Raw genomic sequence first — 17,647 nt, 5'->3', positions numbered from 1 at the left:
ATCGCCTGGAGAGAAATGTCAGTTGTGAGAACGAGACCCAGGATGTTTCCTGGGAAACATCCTTATTCAGGCTTCTTGAAAGAGAGGTCAACACTTGATGTCTCTATTACTCATCTCCCTGCACCCCTGTGGTCAACTGATACTGACTTTGCGCATCAGCCAGACCGCCTCCTCCAGGCCAGTGCACTAGCCCTGGATTCTGTGTGTGTTGGCTGCTGAAAGCTCACAGCTGCTTCCATTTTCCAAAGAACTGCCCCGCAACCGACAGGAGTCACTTTGCTCCTTGAGGTTTAAACTGACACCCTCAAGGAGAAGCCCACATCCTATGACTGATGCTACACAAAAGCTTGGCCTCCTTTCAGTTCCATGTTTCCAGTCCTTTTTTTAAACTCTCTCATCTTTCTAGACCTACCTTCACCACTCCCCATCCACCCCGGTATCACAGCTAGAGAACACATTCCTGAAAAGGAACTTAACCACCGAGGCTAAGTTCCCCCTTCTTGTTCCTTGGTGCCCTTCTCTCCCATCTTCTCTCATTTCTCTATATTGCAATTATCTCATCATGGGTTTGTTTCTATATTAACCTGGATGTGCCTTGATGGCAGGAAAGTGTGATTCACCTTGGAATCCCTAAGTCAGGAATACTTCATGGCTCATGCCTTTTGTTTAATCAAAATTTGCCAATGGCACCAGCCCTAAACCCCTCCCCAGCTGCCCTGAGACCCAGTCCCACATATCAGCAGGCCAGCAGCTGCCGCAAAAGGCAGAGTCTGTCTGTCAGAAAACTGGGTTGGGGGCCAGACCTGGCTACCAGCATACTCACAGTAGTTGCCTCCTCCATAGCAAGGGCCTACACAGTCCTAACAGGGCACCACTAGAGCACAGAGCCTTAGTGATCAGGGGAATGTGCTTCATTCCCATAGGATGTTTCTACATAATGCTACTTCTCCAAGATCAGGAAATGTAACTAATCTTCCTAATACATGTAAAAAAAAAAGCCTCAAAAAATTAGGCAAAATTGGGAGACATGGGAATATGTTTCAAATGAAAGTGTTTACTGCTCAGTCATGTCCAACTCTTTGTGACCCCATGGACTGTAACACACCAGGCTACTCTGTCTATAGGATTTTCCAGGCAAGAATACTGGAGTTGATTGCCATTTCCTCTTCCAGGGATCTTCCCAACCCAAGAATCGAATCTGCATTTCATGCATTGGCAGGTAGATTCTTTACCACTGAGCCATTTAGGAAGCCTGATATAGGATGAACAGCATAGGGAATATAATCAATAATATTGTAATAAGTTTGTGGGGTGACATATGATAACTAGACTTATCATGGTAATCATTTTGTAATGTAAAAATAAATGTCAATTCATTGTTTTACACATATAATATTTACATATAATATTGTATGTCAATTATACATCAAAAAATTTGCTGGGTCAGGAATGAGGAAATAAGTGATTCTTTGCTAAAGTGCTGCGTATGTATTTAGTAGCTTGCTGCTACTGCTGCTAAGTCGCTTCGGTCGTGTCCGACTCTGTACGACCCCATAGACGGCAGCCCACCAGGCTCCGCCATCCCTGGGATTCTCCAGGCAAGAACACTGGAGTGGGTTGCTATTTCATTCTCCAATGCATGAAAGTGAAAAGTGAAAGTGAAGTCACTGAGTCCTGTCCAACTCTCAGCGATCCCATGGACTGCAGCCTACCAGGCTCCTCCGTCCATGGGATTTTCCAGGCAAAAGTACTGGAGTAGGGTGCCATTGCCTTCTCCATTTAGTAGCTTACTTTGGGCCTAAAAGACACAGAGTCTCTATCATTAGATAAAGTACTTGACAACATCTTTAATTTTTTAATGTTTATGTGATGTTTAAGCGAAAGAGCATGCTAAGGCAGTAAATTAATTTAATGAGAAAATGCATATGATCACAATGAAGATACTGGCTGACATAAGAACTCAGTGTCAGTTGAATAAATCACTGAACTGGAGGTGATTCCCCATAAAAATCTTTCACAGAATTTTTTTTTCAATTAAAATATCTGTGGGATTATTGGAAAATTATGTAGCCCCTTCCTATATCATCAAATAAGATACATATTTTTTTTTTCTTTCCCACAAATTCTTTGCTTCCTGGGTATCCATAGTCTACACTGTACATAATTGAGACAATTTTTAGAGAGAAATCATCATCAAAGATTCCATCACATTTATACATTACCACCATCCCTGAATTGTGCCTTATGCTTCTCTAACTATAACTGTACGGAAGCAACTTTCTTATCTCACTACTGAACTCCTCAAAAGAAACTTCCATTCTTATAGAGCTGATAATCCTTAATCATCACCCAAGACTCAAAAGTACCTTCTAAGCATTTTGGAACCAGAATTGTAGAGATTGAGACAGTGAGGAGATTTGCTGATACGGAACACCTTTCATGTTGTTGTTTAGTTGCTTTAGTTCAGTTCAGTTCGGTTCACTCGCTCAGCCGTGCCCAACTCTTTGGGACCCCATGAATTGCAGCACGCCAGGCCTCCCTGTCCATCACCAAGTCCCAGACTTCACTCAAACTCATGTCCATCAAGTCAGTGATGCCATCCAGCCATCTCATCCTCTGTCGTCCCCTTCTCCTCCTGCCCCCAATCCCTCCCAGCATCAGAGTCTTTTCCAATGAGTCAACTCTTCGCATGAGGTGGCCAAAGTACTGGAGTTTCAGCTTTAGCATCAGTCCTTCCAAAGAACACCCATGACTGATCTCCTTTAGAATGGACTGGTTGGATCTCCTTGCAGTCCAAGGGACTCTCAAGAGTCTTCTCCAACACCACAGTTCAAAAGCATCAATTCTTTAGTGCTCAGCTTTCTTCACAGTCCAACTCTCAAATCCATACATGACCACTGGGAAAACCATACCCTTGACCAGACGGACCTTTGTTGGAAAAATAATGTCTCTGCTTTTCAATATGCTATCTAGGTTGGTCATAACTTTCCTTCCAAGGAGTAAGCGTCTTTTAATTTCATGGCTGCAATCACCATCTGCAGTGATTTTGGAGCCCCCCAAAAATAAAGTCTGACACTGTTTCCACTGTTTCCCCATCTATTTCCCATGAAGTGATGGGACCAGATGCCATGATCTTTGTTTTCTGAATGTTGAGCTTTAAGCCAACGTTTTCACTCTCCTCTTTTACTTTCATCAAGAGGCTTTTTAGTTCCTCTTCCCTTTCTGCCATAAGGGTGGTGTCATCTGCATATCTGAGGTGACTGATATTAGTCATGTCCAACTCTGTGACCCCATGGGCTGTAGCTCCACCAGGCTCCTTTGTCCAGGGCATTTCTCAGGCAAGAATACTGGAGTGGATTGCCATCTCCTTCTCCAGGGAATCTTCCCAACCCAGGGATTGAACCTCTATCGCCTGCATTGGCAGGCAGATTCTTTACCACTGAGCAACCAGGGAAGCCTACCTTTCACTTTAAAGATCCGCAAAATGAAAACAACTAAATGCAGACTCTCTCTGACCCAAGCAGTTCACAGAGCTAGATTGACAAGAGGTTCCCTCTACCATTTCAACATTTCACATCCACTAGTTTTTGACAAAATATTTTTTAATTCTGACTTTCATCTGAGCCACGTGAACATACCTTTATATTTTAACTTTCATTAAGAGAATATCATGTTTCTCTTCCTCTCATTTCTCAAAGTAGTTCAGTTTTATTACTTTGGACCATCCAAGTCCTTAAACAAGTGCTTAGTTTTACTTTCCTACAAAGGCCATTGTCAAAAAAAGGTTCTTGTGTTCTCCAGATGCCTTATTTCCTTTGGTTTTATGTATCCATCATCTCTTCTTTCTCCAGTGCCCCAAGGCCAAATCTTTTGTAATAGATTCATTCTAATTTTTAACTGATCATTAATTCAAACATGAGTTATTCTCTTTCTCTTGACTGGCAACAATGATAGCAAGCAAAACAAGGCAACCTGAAGGCATTACTCTCTCTTTACCAAGAGTCACATAAATCCTGCTCTAATGGACAGGAAGGGAGCAGTCCTTCTCACCATGTGGAAATTTAAGCCAGCAATCAACTCAATCTCTTGGCAAAGTTGCATGGCTATTAAACTTGATAGATCTAACCTTAAAGGCTTTTCAAATCCTTCAGATCCCTGATTGTAATCATGTTAACATGTAAACAGATCCCTAGGAAATTGGAGATTTAATAGTTTTACTGAGGGTTTTAATTTTTAAAATGCTTATTCCATACTTTAATTACATTCAGATGCCATGGTGGATTTCTAGTGTACTCAGACATGTCTGAAACAGCAAACACAAAAACACTCAGTTGCATCGACACTCATAATGGTAAATAAAGAACTGAAACATTGTTCAGGTAGTACTTGAACAAATTCACTTTCACCTCTCCCTGTCACTGGGGCTTCCCTGGTAGCTCAGACGGTAAAGAATCCTCCTTTAACGCAGGAGACCCAGGTTTGATCCTGGGTTGGGAAGATCCCCTGGAGAAGGGAATGGCTACCAGCTCCAGTATTCTTGCCTGGAGAATCCCATGATCAGAGGAGCCTGGTGGGCTGTGGTCCATTGGGTCGCAAAGAGTCAGACATGACTGAGTGACTAACACTTTTATCTGTGTCATTAACTATGTAATGTAAAATTAGAATATGACTTTTTTGAAATCTGTGATCTGAATTACCCAAGTAATAGCTTCAATTTTCATTTTTGAAATCTGACCAAAAAACAAAGGTGTTTACTCAAGTTTTAAAATAGTCATTAAATACACGTTTTACTGGCTTCCCTTGTGGTTCAGCTGGTAAAGAATCTGCCTGCAATGCGGGAGACCTGGGTTTGATCCCTGGGTGGGGGAGATCCCCTGGAGAAGGGAAAGGCTACCCACTCCAGTATTCTGGCCTGGAGAATTGCATGGACTGCACAGAGTCACAAAGAGTTGACATGACAGAAGAACTTTCACTTCATTCTACTGGCATTCTTTCAGGATTCTTCTGGAATATCCAAATTATTTATATAATAATTCATTCTGGTGGACATTTTGTGAACCTGTATTCTCAGTTATTCAACAACATTCACCAGCCACTGGTAAGGTTATATGTAAGTGCCACTTCTAGAGATAGAATGGTGAGTAAAAAGAAGAAATTCTCTTGTTCTCATGCAGTTTGTAGTAGAGAGTAGGAGACAAATAATAAATGTTTGATGACATAAATTAATGTATACTGATCAACTGTGATGTTTCCTGAAGAAAAGGCATATGTCTTCTTCAAGATATAAAACAGAGGAACCTGACTAAATTGGGGATTTTTCTAACATGGCATTTGTTCTGAATTCTAAAAGATGCATGAGAATTTAACGGACAGTGTGTTGGGACTTCCCTGGTCATCCAGTGGGTAAGACACTGAGCTCCCAACACAAGGGGCCTGGGTTCAATCCCTGGGCAGGGAACTAGATCCCACATGCCACAAAGAAGCCCCAGTGCAGCCAAATAAGTAAGAACAAATAAATATTTTAAAAAGAAACTGTGGGTGAAGGGAGAGGCAAAAGGGGGGAGCAGGTCATAAAATTAAAAAATTTAAAAAGGCCTTACAGACCACTGTGGCTATAGAACAAAGAGAAACAATAGTGGAATGTGTTTAGCAAAAACTGAAATGTAAAGACCTTAAAGCCATGTCAATATCTGTAAAAGATCTGGCTAGCTGCAGTGTAGAAAATGTGTTGGGTTGCAGGGTAAGATTTGGGATTTGGGTCTGTCAATGTGTGAAATGATGGTGACCTTGGCCTCATTAGCAAGACTTGAAAATACTGATGACTCAAAAAATATGGATGGGGATGTCTCCAGATGGTGACAAGACCTTTCCTATCATGGGCAGACAGTGGTAGTATGAGTAGTTGATAGAAAGAGAAAAGTACCTCATGTCAGTGCTTAGAACCCTGAGACTCAAACTTATATTCTGGAACATTTGTAATAAATCTGAATCCAGTTTTCCATTCTATAACCTGAAGACATTCTCTACACTCTCAAGGAAACTATACAACTTTGCAGGCACTTTGCCTGGGAATCTTCTTCATTTCCATCTACAGAGGAGGTATTCCTAATTGGGAATGGCCAGTATCTATAGTCTAGCAAACTAGTGTGCCATGAATGAGTTACAGTCTGTTGCAAGGAAATGATCCACTCAGCCCTTCCTGGCCAAACCAGGATCTGGAAGGGTGAGAAGTAAGGGCAAAATCATGTTGATGCTAGCACTCTCATCTGATGGTCTTATGGGAGCACCCAAAAGGGGTGGTTTTAAAGGGGTGTCTAATGATTCCTGCTAACAGCAAAGTGGAAGCAAAGTCCAGCACTTGCTGCTTCATGTTAAGGTTCTGAGTGAACCAAAAGCTGCTGTTCTACCTGGGCACCCATTTCAGCAGCCAGCTGCTCAGTACTGCCATTGTGTACAAGGGGTCATGAAGTTGCTGGAGAAGTTCCTGTTCCAGGTGCCCAAGGAATATGCATACAGCCCAAGAAGCATTAGTCTGGGGCTAGGCAGAATGAAGGAAGCCTCATTTGGCCCCCTGTGACAATGATTATGGGCTTCTCTCGTGGCTCAGACAGTAAAGAATCAGCCTGCAATGTGGGAGAACCAGGTTTGATTCCAGGATCAGGAAGATCCCCTGAGAAGGGAATGACTCTCTACTCCAGTATTCCTTTCCTGGAGAATCCCATGGATAGAGGAGCCTGGTGGTCTACAGTCCATGATGTCTCAAAGAATCAGACATGAGTGAGAGACTAATGGTTATAGGAGGTGGACCCAAATATGTATCTTTGCATTTTATCTAATTTTAGTATTTAAAGTCATCCAAGGCTGATGTAGGGTAACTGTTCTATGATATCTGTGTGAAAATTATGAATTCATCACTAATTTGAAATACTTGATATAGAAGAGGTCAACTGGACCCAAAATCAATTTGTATTAATACAAGAATCTTTAACATGGTGTTCATCAATGGAAGGAAAAGAAGTTATACTAACAGGTAAAATATAGCATCAGGTTTTTTTAATTTTTAGATGATTCCAAGAAAATTTTTTGTATGTTAACTGATTTTGCAAACTGTTTTTCAATACTGATATCATTGTAGAGATAATCACTGAAATAGAAATTATCTATTTAAAATATCTAAATGGTCTATATAACCTATCTAAAATTTAAACAGAAGAAAGCTCAATTTTCTCCAAAATTTGTGATGTTTTATCAAAATCTCATAGTCACATGTTCCTTAAAATTTGTAATTATTTTTATAATTATATGTCAGTCAGTTCAGTCACTCAGTCATGTCTGACTCTTTGTAACCCTGTGGACTGTAGCATGCCTGGCTTCCCTGTCCATGACCAACTCCCAGAGCTTGCTCAAAGTCATGTCCATTGAGTTGGTGATGCCATCCAACTATCTTATCCTGTCATCCCCTTCCCTCCTGTCTTCAATATTTCCCAGCATCAGGGTCTTTTCCAATAAGTCAGTTCTTCACATTAGGTGGCCAAAGTATTGCAGTTTCCGTTTCAGCATCACTTCTTCCAACGAATATTCAGGATTGATTTCCTTTCAGTTCAGTTCTGTTCAGTTCAGTCGCTCAGTCGTGGCCAACTGTTTGCGACCCCATGAATCACAGCACGCCAGGCCTCCCTGTCCATCACCAACTTCCAGAGTTCACTCAGACTCACGTCCATTGAGTCAGTGATGCCATTCAGCCATCTCATCCTCTGTCATCCCCTTCTCCTCCTGCCCCAATCCCTCCCAGCATCAGACTCTTTTCCAATGAGTCAACTCTTGAAGTGGCCAAAGTACTGGAGTTTCAGCTTTAGCATCATTCCTTCCAAAGAAACCCCAGGGCTGATCTCCTTCAGAATGGACTGGTTGGATCTCCTTGTAGTCCAAGCGACTCTCAAGAGTCTTTTCCAACACCACAGTTCAAAAGCATCAATTCTAAAAAAAAAAAAAAAGAAAAAGAAAAAGCATCAATTCTTCGGCGCTTAGCTTTTTTCACAGTCCAACTCTCACATCCATACATGACTACTGGAAAAACCATAGCCTTGACTAGGTGGACCTTTTTTGGAAAAGTAATGTCTCTGCTTTTGAATATGCTATTTAGGTTGGTCATAACTTTTCTTCCAAGGAGTAAGCATCTTTTAATTTCGTGGCTGCAGTCACCATCTGCAGTGATTTTGGAGCCCCCAAAAATAAAGTCTGACACTGTTTCCACTGTTTCCCCATCTATTTCCCATGAAGTGATGGAACCAGAAGCCATGATCTTCATTTTCCTTTAGGAACAACTCAGACAGTAAAGCGTCTATCTACAATGCGGGAGACCCAGGTTTGATTCCTGGGTTGGGAAGATCCCCTGGAGAAGGAAATGGCAATCCACTCCAGGACTATTGCCTGGAAAATCCCATGGACAGAGGAGCCTGGTAGGCTGCAGTCCATGGGGTCGCAAAGAGTCAGACACGACTGAGCGACTTCACTTCACTGCAAACACTATATAGAGGCCTCAAATCTCTTTCAGCTTACCTCAATGTGCTCTATCATTTTATGCACTTCCAAAAGTTTGTTTAGATCCCTTAATGGAAGATGGTAAGGTAAAACAAACAAACAAAAACCAGTTTTTATTCCTGGACCCATATAGATTGAAAATACATGTATTTGTCTTTGCTACTTCCATCTACGCTCACCCAACGTTTGTCGATTTCCTTCCATAGGTCCCTTAAACTCCAAAAAGAGTTTAAACTCCATAGCTTAAACTCCAAAAAGAGAATTATACTTCGATCTTCCTTAACATTTCTGATCAAATTATATTTTAGTGATTGAGAAAAGTGTATGAAATCCCATTGGCAGCTACAATCAGAATTGAAGTCAGAAATATATAACACAAATGCAATGCAAATACAAAAGTTTCATGATGGCTACAAAGGAATTTTTAAGGGAAAATGCTTTATAAATGTGAGTCTAAATAAAGAAATATCAAGAGATTATTAAGATGCTTTTGCTAACATTTTTGTGAATGAATAAATAATAGTTTTCAATATAAATATTGGAGTTTGTCAAGTATACAAGCTCAAGAAAATTTGTCACTCTTACAGAAGTTCAGGTAGGAAATAGCTGGAGATCTGAATTCTAAAAAAATATAAGTGAAGAGCCAGTTGTGTCCTTAATAGGACACAACTCATTAGTACCAAATACTTCATTTCAATAACAGACAGGTTCCACAAAAGTACTCCAGTCATTTAAAGTGAGCCAATTTAATCACACCATACTGGTTGCCCAGTAAGAAAGATCAAGAACGTGACTGAAGTGAAATCAACCTCTCTTGGAACTTTGGTCAAAGTGACATAAGCCCAGGAATTTGGCTGTGGCAACAATGATGTTGAAAAGAATGATACGCTTTCAATGTGAAGAGAAACATTTGGCCATTGGATGGTACCCTAGAAACTATATAAAATGTTTGTGGCTAATTGTTCCCAGAACAAAATGGAAAATCAGTTGGACCAAAATGTTCATGATTTTCCTCTTTGCCAAAGTTCAAGTATATATTAGTTCTCTACTAAACATTGCCAATTAGTCACAAGCTGGATCTTTTGGGTAGTGCTGTAAATAGTTTTTGGAAAGGTAATACAGCCAGAGTGCCAAATATAATGAGTATAACCAGAGCAGGCAAGGCTTGGCTCTGGTGCTTCTGAGGTGGTTGAAAGGAAGTGCTATTCTAATTTTATTATTGGAAATTGTACTTTTCTAATTTGATAACTCAAGCAACCTTGAGCAAGATTTCTCTTTCCCTGGCTTGATCAATGTTCATATAGATCACCAAGCAGTTCGTTTAGCAGTTGAGATAAATCTCTCCTATAAAGAATTCTTGGAGAAGGAAATGGCAACCCACTCCAATATTTTTGCCTAGAGAATCCCATGTATAGAGGAGACTGACTGGCCACAGTCAGTGGGGTCACAAGAGTCGGACATGATTTAGTGACTAAACCACCACCACCACCACCATAAAGAATTCTATTCCAAGACCTAAAATATATGAGTCACAGACCCAATTTATTTCTTTTCACATATTTGTGCTGTTAACAACAATCCCTAACTTCCCTCAAGTCTTTGATTACTTATCGCGTTTAGAGTATGTTGGCCACAATCCTAGAGATATGGCAAGTTTTATGTTAGTACCTAACTTCAATGAAGGATATGATGTGTATAAGATCCTAAAAGATGAGGAAAATTGTGATGTGCAGAAATGTAGAAGAAAGTTATTCTTAAAGGAAGCTTTGAAACTTATGAACACAAATGGTGAAAAAAGAACCAGTGGTCTTGCTTGGTTCTGTTGGATCAGAAGACTTTGTCTTCACAAAAAAAAAAAAATTAAGAAGTGAAGATGGAAAAGGAGGATAAAGCTATTTTGAACCAAGTTCTAAAATCACCAGGCTAAGGAATTCATTCTTTAGGCTTTGAGAGATAGTTTTTACATAAAAATTAACTATGATTAAATCATATTTAAAAGGTTGATTTGGCATAGATATGTAGGATAAATAAAAAGATACACTAAAAGCAAGAATTTAAGTCAGAATGTGTTCTTAAAAAATCCTAATGTGATACAATGAAAGTATAAATTAGAATAGTATAAACACTAGAGAACAAACATTGGTTGCAGAAGAGATTTGAAGTAAGAAAATGAACAGGATGTAGCAACTGATTGGATAAGATGAAGACATAAAGAATAAAGCATGATAGGTATTCAGCCTAAGAAGCTGGGAAATTGGTGAAACCATTAACACAATAAGGAAAATCAAGGGATCTGGTTTGGGAGATATTAACAAGGTGATGACTCTTCTACAGGCTCTAAGTTGAAGGTGTCAGTGCTCTATGAAGGTGCTTAGTAGGTAGCTAGATATTTATACCTGTAGCTCAGAAAAATGATTCTGCTGCATTAAGGTGGTGATCACTGTTTTGAAGTGGAAGGGATCCCTCAAGGATACAGCCTTGACAAACATATATTTGGATCAGGAAAAAGTAGAGCTATGGCACATTACAGAGACACTGTGATCAGAAAAGATGCAGAATTCACTGTAGCAACACCTATAAATTCAAGAGGTAATGGACTGAACAGTGAGGAAGCCAGATAGCATGAGGCTAAGCTTAGGTGTGTACCAGAGAGTAATGAAAAATCCCAGATATAGACTTCTCCTTCAAGAAGTTTGGAAAAGGGAAAAAGTTGGGATAGGGCAAGGTTTGAGAAGACGGCAAGTAAGTGAAAAAGTTTTGGAGTGATTTTTTGGAGAAAGAGAAAGAAATAAGGATTGAGAGATATTTTATCATATATCCCCAAAAAAGAGTTGAGAATGTCCAAAATTGACATTCATGAGTAGCTCCATCACCTTGTAAGCAGGTACCTCCCTCCCTCACTCTGTAAGCCCTGTCATTTTGTATAACTCCTTGTCTCAATGAAGGTGAACGTGAAGTCGCTCAGTCGTGTCCTACTCTTTGCGACCCCGTGGACTGTAGCCTACAGGTTCCTCCGTCCAGGGGATTCTCCAGGCAAGAATACTGGAGTGGGTTGCCATTCCCTTCTCCAGGGGATCTTTCCGACCCAGGGATCGAACCCAGGTCTCCCACATTGCAGGCAGACGCTTTAACCTCTGAGCCACCAGGGAAGCCAAAAACCTAGTAGTCATTATTGGTATTTCTCCCTCGTTCATTTCACATATCTAACTCCTTACTGTCACATATACCTCTTAGATAGCTCTCAGATTCATCTATTTCTCTTTTTCATCACACATCCCAGTCTCTATGATCATAATTTTTCTTCTAGACCATCTCAGTATTGTCTTAAATAGTTTCCCTATGTTCATTTCTATCCATCTCTAGTTTGTTCTATATACATCAGTCAGAGTAAATATGAAATCCAACTCTAACTGTGTCACTCAGATGCTTAAGATACCTAAATAGATTAAGCTAGAATAAATCCTAAAATTAACATCTTTCATCTACAAAGTCCTGAGTAGTGCATCTTCTTGCCTGTCTCTTAGTCGCATCCCATTCTCCTCTCCCCAACACCCTGTGTGCTCCAGCTACATGGGCCTGTCTTCTGTTATTCATATTGATCGTTCCTTTTCTTGCCATATGGCCTTTGCACATCTTCTCACTGTGTAGAATGCCCCCAGTTCGCCTAGTTGTTGCCTCTCCATCCTCAATTTAATTATCATTCCTTCAGGGAAATTTCACTGATCTTTCCAAGTCAAACATAACTTTTATAGTACCAGAAGCCTCTCCCTTCTGGCCCTTATTGATTATTCATTCTTTCAACAAATCTCTACAGAGTGCCTAATATTACCAAGGGCAATTCTGAGGACTTGGGACTTAACAGTGAACAAAACAGAATCCCTGTCCTCCTAGAGCTTTTATTCTGATAGGAGATAGAAATTAATAAATTGGCAAATTGCTATGTAAGAAGAGATAATGCTAAAAAAAGCTATGAAAAAATAATAATAGGGTCAAAGGATGAAAAATGATAGGAGCACTTTTGGGTAGAGTGGTCAAGGAATACTAACTGATAAGACACAGTTGAGAGAACTCTGAGGGAAGTGTCTAGATAGTACTCTAAGATATAGGACTGTGTTATATCGCCTGTTAATAGATGCAGATGAAGGAACAGAGAAGAGGCCCCTAAGGAATAAAAACTAAGGCCCTCTTCTGCTTAGAAATGGAGAACATGAATCTTGAGCAGCAAGTGAAATTGACAAACAGAAAGGTAGGAGAAACAAAGTCATATTCCAGGAGCAAGAATTAATAAGACAGTATAATCGACTGTTTCAAATAATTCTTATGTAATGCAAACTCCATAAGGGCAGGAATTTATTATCTCTTTGTTTACTTTTCTAGCCCCAGTCTTGAAATGGAGCTGGCACATGGAATTTTGCTCAATAACATTTGTGAAATGATAAACTGTCAATAGGATGAAAACTGAGATAAGGCCATTGGATTTAGCAACGCAGAGGTCAGGTCATGCATGATCAGGTCAAGTGCAGTTTAGGTAGTGTAGTAGGATCAAAAGCCTAAATGGAATGAGTCTGAGACACCTTGGGAGGGAAGAAAGCAGAGAAATTGTCTTTATCTGTGATCTTCAATGTGTTTTTCCTTCCTATTATACAAAGGCTTGCCATGTATTCACAGTGCCTGGCACATAATAGGCATTAGATTATATTGATATTTTTATATGAATCAAGTACAAAGCCCAGAAACAGGGACAGAAAAGAAGACAATTCTGCACTTACATAAGCATAAAATACTCAGAACATATGGGAAGGTGACACTGAAAAAGAAAGAAAAGTAAAATATGGTATAAGCAAATAACTTAGCAGACATGGTAGATAATTATGTATATGAAGAAAAACATAATAGAGGACATATGAGAATTACGAAGTCAATAACATGAAAAAGTGTAAATGAGAAGCTGGTTATTAGAGAAAACATAAATTATGTTTTGAATCACTGAGTTTAATTGATGCCATAAGATGTGATTTTAAAAAGAGCATGGGACCAGTTGAAGAGAGGCCTGGATACTATGCCCAGCTCTGTCATTAATTTGCTGCTTGACTTTAGAACAAACATTCTGCCAGACCTCGGGTTTCATCATCTATAACATATGGTGAGGAAGGGTGGAATCTGCTTCTTCTTGCTGCAATTATCTTTGATTCTATGTGTATGTAAGATGACCTACTCTCAGGCAAAGCTAGTGCTAGAGTGTAAATGTGGGTATAATTATCAGGAAGGTAATAGTTGGAGTTCAGAGACTGAGTTTGGATGGTGGATAGAGCTCCCTGTGTCATTCACTGGCTGCACATGGAGGTCCAGCCACACCCTAGGCTTCCTTCCCACTGTTCCCTGACCTATGCACTTGGCCGGTGCTGACAAAGAGGAAGCCCATGGTCAGAGAGCAGCTGTTGTCAGGAGGGGTGGGGAGACCACAGCCATGACTGAAGGAGGTAAGGGAATAGGGAATGAACACTACACCTAAAAAGAAGTAACATCGAAAATGGTTCTCCCTTGAAAGATTTGAGCTATAGAGGAATTTTTAAACCTTAAGAAGAACTTAATAAGAATATTTAGCCTCATGGCAAAAATCACATTCAATCTGTTCCCCAAAAAGATGAAAATATCTTTTCTGTATGTGTGTCATTGAGATACTCATAGGATTTTCTATTACAGAGAATTTGTGGATCTTGGTTTGATGTATATTTCTGTGACTGAAAAGGATGTATACTGAAATTTGATGAACACAGATATAGACTAGAAAATTTTTCAGGTTGTAGCAGCCTGGTTTTCTATCAATAATTGAAACCCAGCTAGTGAGTAAAGTGAGCAGTAAAATGACCAAAAGAAATGAGGGCAATAACAAGGATAGAAAGGAAGGGAGATGTAGAGAACACCCTTGGAATAACTAAGGATTGCCTGCGTTACATGACTCCTGACAGTGCACGTTCTCCAGTTCACTGTGTTCCATTAGTAACTATGTTTATGTATTGAAAATGGAAATAACCAGCTGATAGATAATTGTAACTATTCACTAAAGTATATTTTAATAAATTATATTTTTCATATATTTTATATGTATATATATATATATATATATATATATATATATATAGCTTTGATGTTCCACATTCAGAGAAGCAGAACCAGTAGAAATAAAAAGGAATAGAAAGCTTCTCTGGGAAATATGTCATGTAATTGATTTTTTTTTTTTTTTTTTTGGGAAAAAACTATTGAGTATCTGCCCTGTGGGAGGTGTGTGAAAGATGTTTGTGGGAATTAATATAACAAACTCCATCCCAAAACATTACCTGCACATATACATAACTGGAAACAGTCACTTGCAATGAGGTTACTGAACAAGATGAGCAGCCAGGAGCTTTCCCTATTACAACTTTTATTGTACTAAATTAATAACTCACTGGGATTCCCTGCTAGCTCAGCTGATGAAGAATCCGCCTGCAATGTAGGAGTTCAGTTCGGTTCAGTCGCTCAGTCGTGTCCAACTCTTTGTGACCCCATGAATCGCAGCAAGCCAGGCCTCCCTGTCCATCACCAACTCCCAGAGTTCACTCAGACTCACATCCATCTAGGTGATGCCATCCAGCCATCTCATCCTCTGTCATCCCCTTCTCCTCCTGTCCCCAATCCCTCCCAGCATCAGAGTCTTTTCCAATGAGTCAACTCTTTGCATGAGGTGGCCAAAGTACTGGAGTTTGAGCAATGTAGGAGACCCCGGTTCAATTCCTGGGTTGGGAATATCCCCTGGAGAAGGGATAGGCTACCCACTTCAGTATTCTTGGGCTTCATTGGTGGCCCAGTTGATAAAGAATCTGCCTGCAATGGGAGAGACCTGGGTTCAATCCTTGGATTGGGAAGATCCCCTGGAGAAAAGAACAGCTACCCACTCCAGTATTCTGGCCCAGAGAATTCCATGGACAGAGGAGCCTGGCAGGCTACAGAGTGACTTTCACTGTAAAAAGGGCTTCCTAGGTGGCACTAGTGGTAAAGAACCTGCCTGCCAACAAGAGGTATAAGAGACTTGAGTTGGATCCTCAGTCAGGGATCCCCCTGGAGGAGGAAATGGCAACCCCTTCAGTATTCTTGCCTGGAGAATCTCTATGGACTAGGGAGCCTGGTGGGCTATACAGTCCATGAGGTTGCAAAGAGTCAGACGTGACTGAGAGAGTAAGCACAGTAGCTTATAACTACAAAAATAATGGTAAAATGATTAAAATTCAAATGATTATTAAGATTAAAGAGAAATTTTGAAAAATACAGAAATGAGACTAGAGAGAGCCCTGAGAAACAAAGTTATTCATGAAAAGTAAAGATATCAGGATAAAAGAGAGCATGGGAAGATTAAAGTTCACCCCAACATCTCTCTTTATTCAGCAAACATTTATTAAGCATATATTAAGTTCTAACCTCTGGCTAGAGGCTGAAGTTGTAAAGATGAACAAGATACAACTTCTACATTAAGGAAAATAAGATTTGGTACCTATACTGAGTACAGCCTCAAAAATATTGCTAAGATAGAATTGAGAAGCCCGAAAGAAAGGCAACCACTGTCGATCTTTTTGGACACAGAAGAAAAATCCGGATACTTATAGATTTAAGAACTGAAGATTGACTTCTGAGTAGAATTGGCAGAGTGAATCTGGGTCACAGAAACTCCTCCCAAGAGCTACTGAAAACTAAAACAAAGCTGTCAAAATCCACAAGCAGTTTCTAAACAGTGAGAAGGTCAGAGTCATAGTCTTTGGAGAGTCATAGTCTTTGGAGAGAGATGAAAGAGCTTCAGCTCCTTACCCAGCACCTATCACTTTGAAGAAACATTGGAGAGAGAAAGTGAGTTGACAAGATTGAGAAGTTTCACCCATCCCCTCTATCTGAAAGAAAACTAACGGTTTGAGTAGAGAGCAGCAATGTTGGGAAGAAATATTGAAAAAACATCATGAGAATAGAAATATCTATGAATCATTCTGGAATCTCAGCAAAGGCAGGAAGGGTACAATGCCTGAATTTCATTTTCCAGGGCGCTATATTAAACTGAGAGAATTTGTCAAAGCCAGTGAGAGTGGGTTATACCCCACCTTCAGGGAGTGGATCTTGAATATAAAACATTTGAAAGGACCCCATGAGTGATCAGACAGGGACCTTCTCAGTGGGCTCACTCCACACCCCCAGAGATGTGATATGTATAGTCTCGATCCCTAGTGCACCCTGGTGTACCTTGACTTCCTTGAGAGCAGAGATTTTGCCTCTACTTTTTGTTGTACTTGTATTCAGTTAGCCTGTTGAATATCACCCCTAGAGTCAAGAAATAGTTACCTACACTATGTTGAAACAAATAGTTGGTCTGGAGAATTCCCATTCTTAAAATATGGTGGATTTTTTTAAGTGATGTATATTTTATGCACGGAAAAGAAAAGAAATGAAAGAAAAGAATAGGAATCAGAATAGGAATAAGGAAAAGGCATAGAAATAAAGGGAAACACTGCACCGTGCAGAAAAATTACCCAAGAAATAGAAGAAACTTGCCCTTGAGAAGTTCAAGCTATAAATAAACTTAATGAAAGTGAATTCAATAAATCTGAACTCAGATATATTATTTTTAAAATGATAGGATGATAAATTGAGTATTTAAAAGTACCATTATGTATCAAGTAAATCAATTAGAACAGCAAAGAGCAAGATATCCCATAAAAACTTAAATTACTGCCTTGGATAATAGGTGAAAGATGGTAATTGTGAATGTGGAGAAAAAACACAAAATGATCAAAATCATTAGAGAAAAATGATAGACATAAAATGCCAAGAAAGATTATCTGGCAGTACAATTGATGTTTTTATGGTATAGAGCCCAGTTGCTAGATAAGAAAAAAGATTCAATGATAAAACACATAGTTAGTTCTCTTAAAGTTATATGCACCAGTTTTGAAGCCAAAGAAGATAAAAAAGTAATTTAAAATGTTAGGCAATTCAGTAAAAGCACAAAATTTAAATCGTTGGAGCACCTATTTCAATCCTCTATTTCACTTTGAAGAAAATAGGAAATTATTTGTTTAGGCGTATC

Source organism: Budorcas taxicolor, chromosome 14 (genome assembly GCF_023091745.1).
Source record: "Budorcas taxicolor isolate Tak-1 chromosome 14, Takin1.1, whole genome shotgun sequence".
Classification (NCBI taxonomy): Eukaryota; Metazoa; Chordata; class Mammalia; order Artiodactyla; family Bovidae; genus Budorcas; species Budorcas taxicolor.
This window is presented reverse-complemented; position numbering follows the sequence as displayed.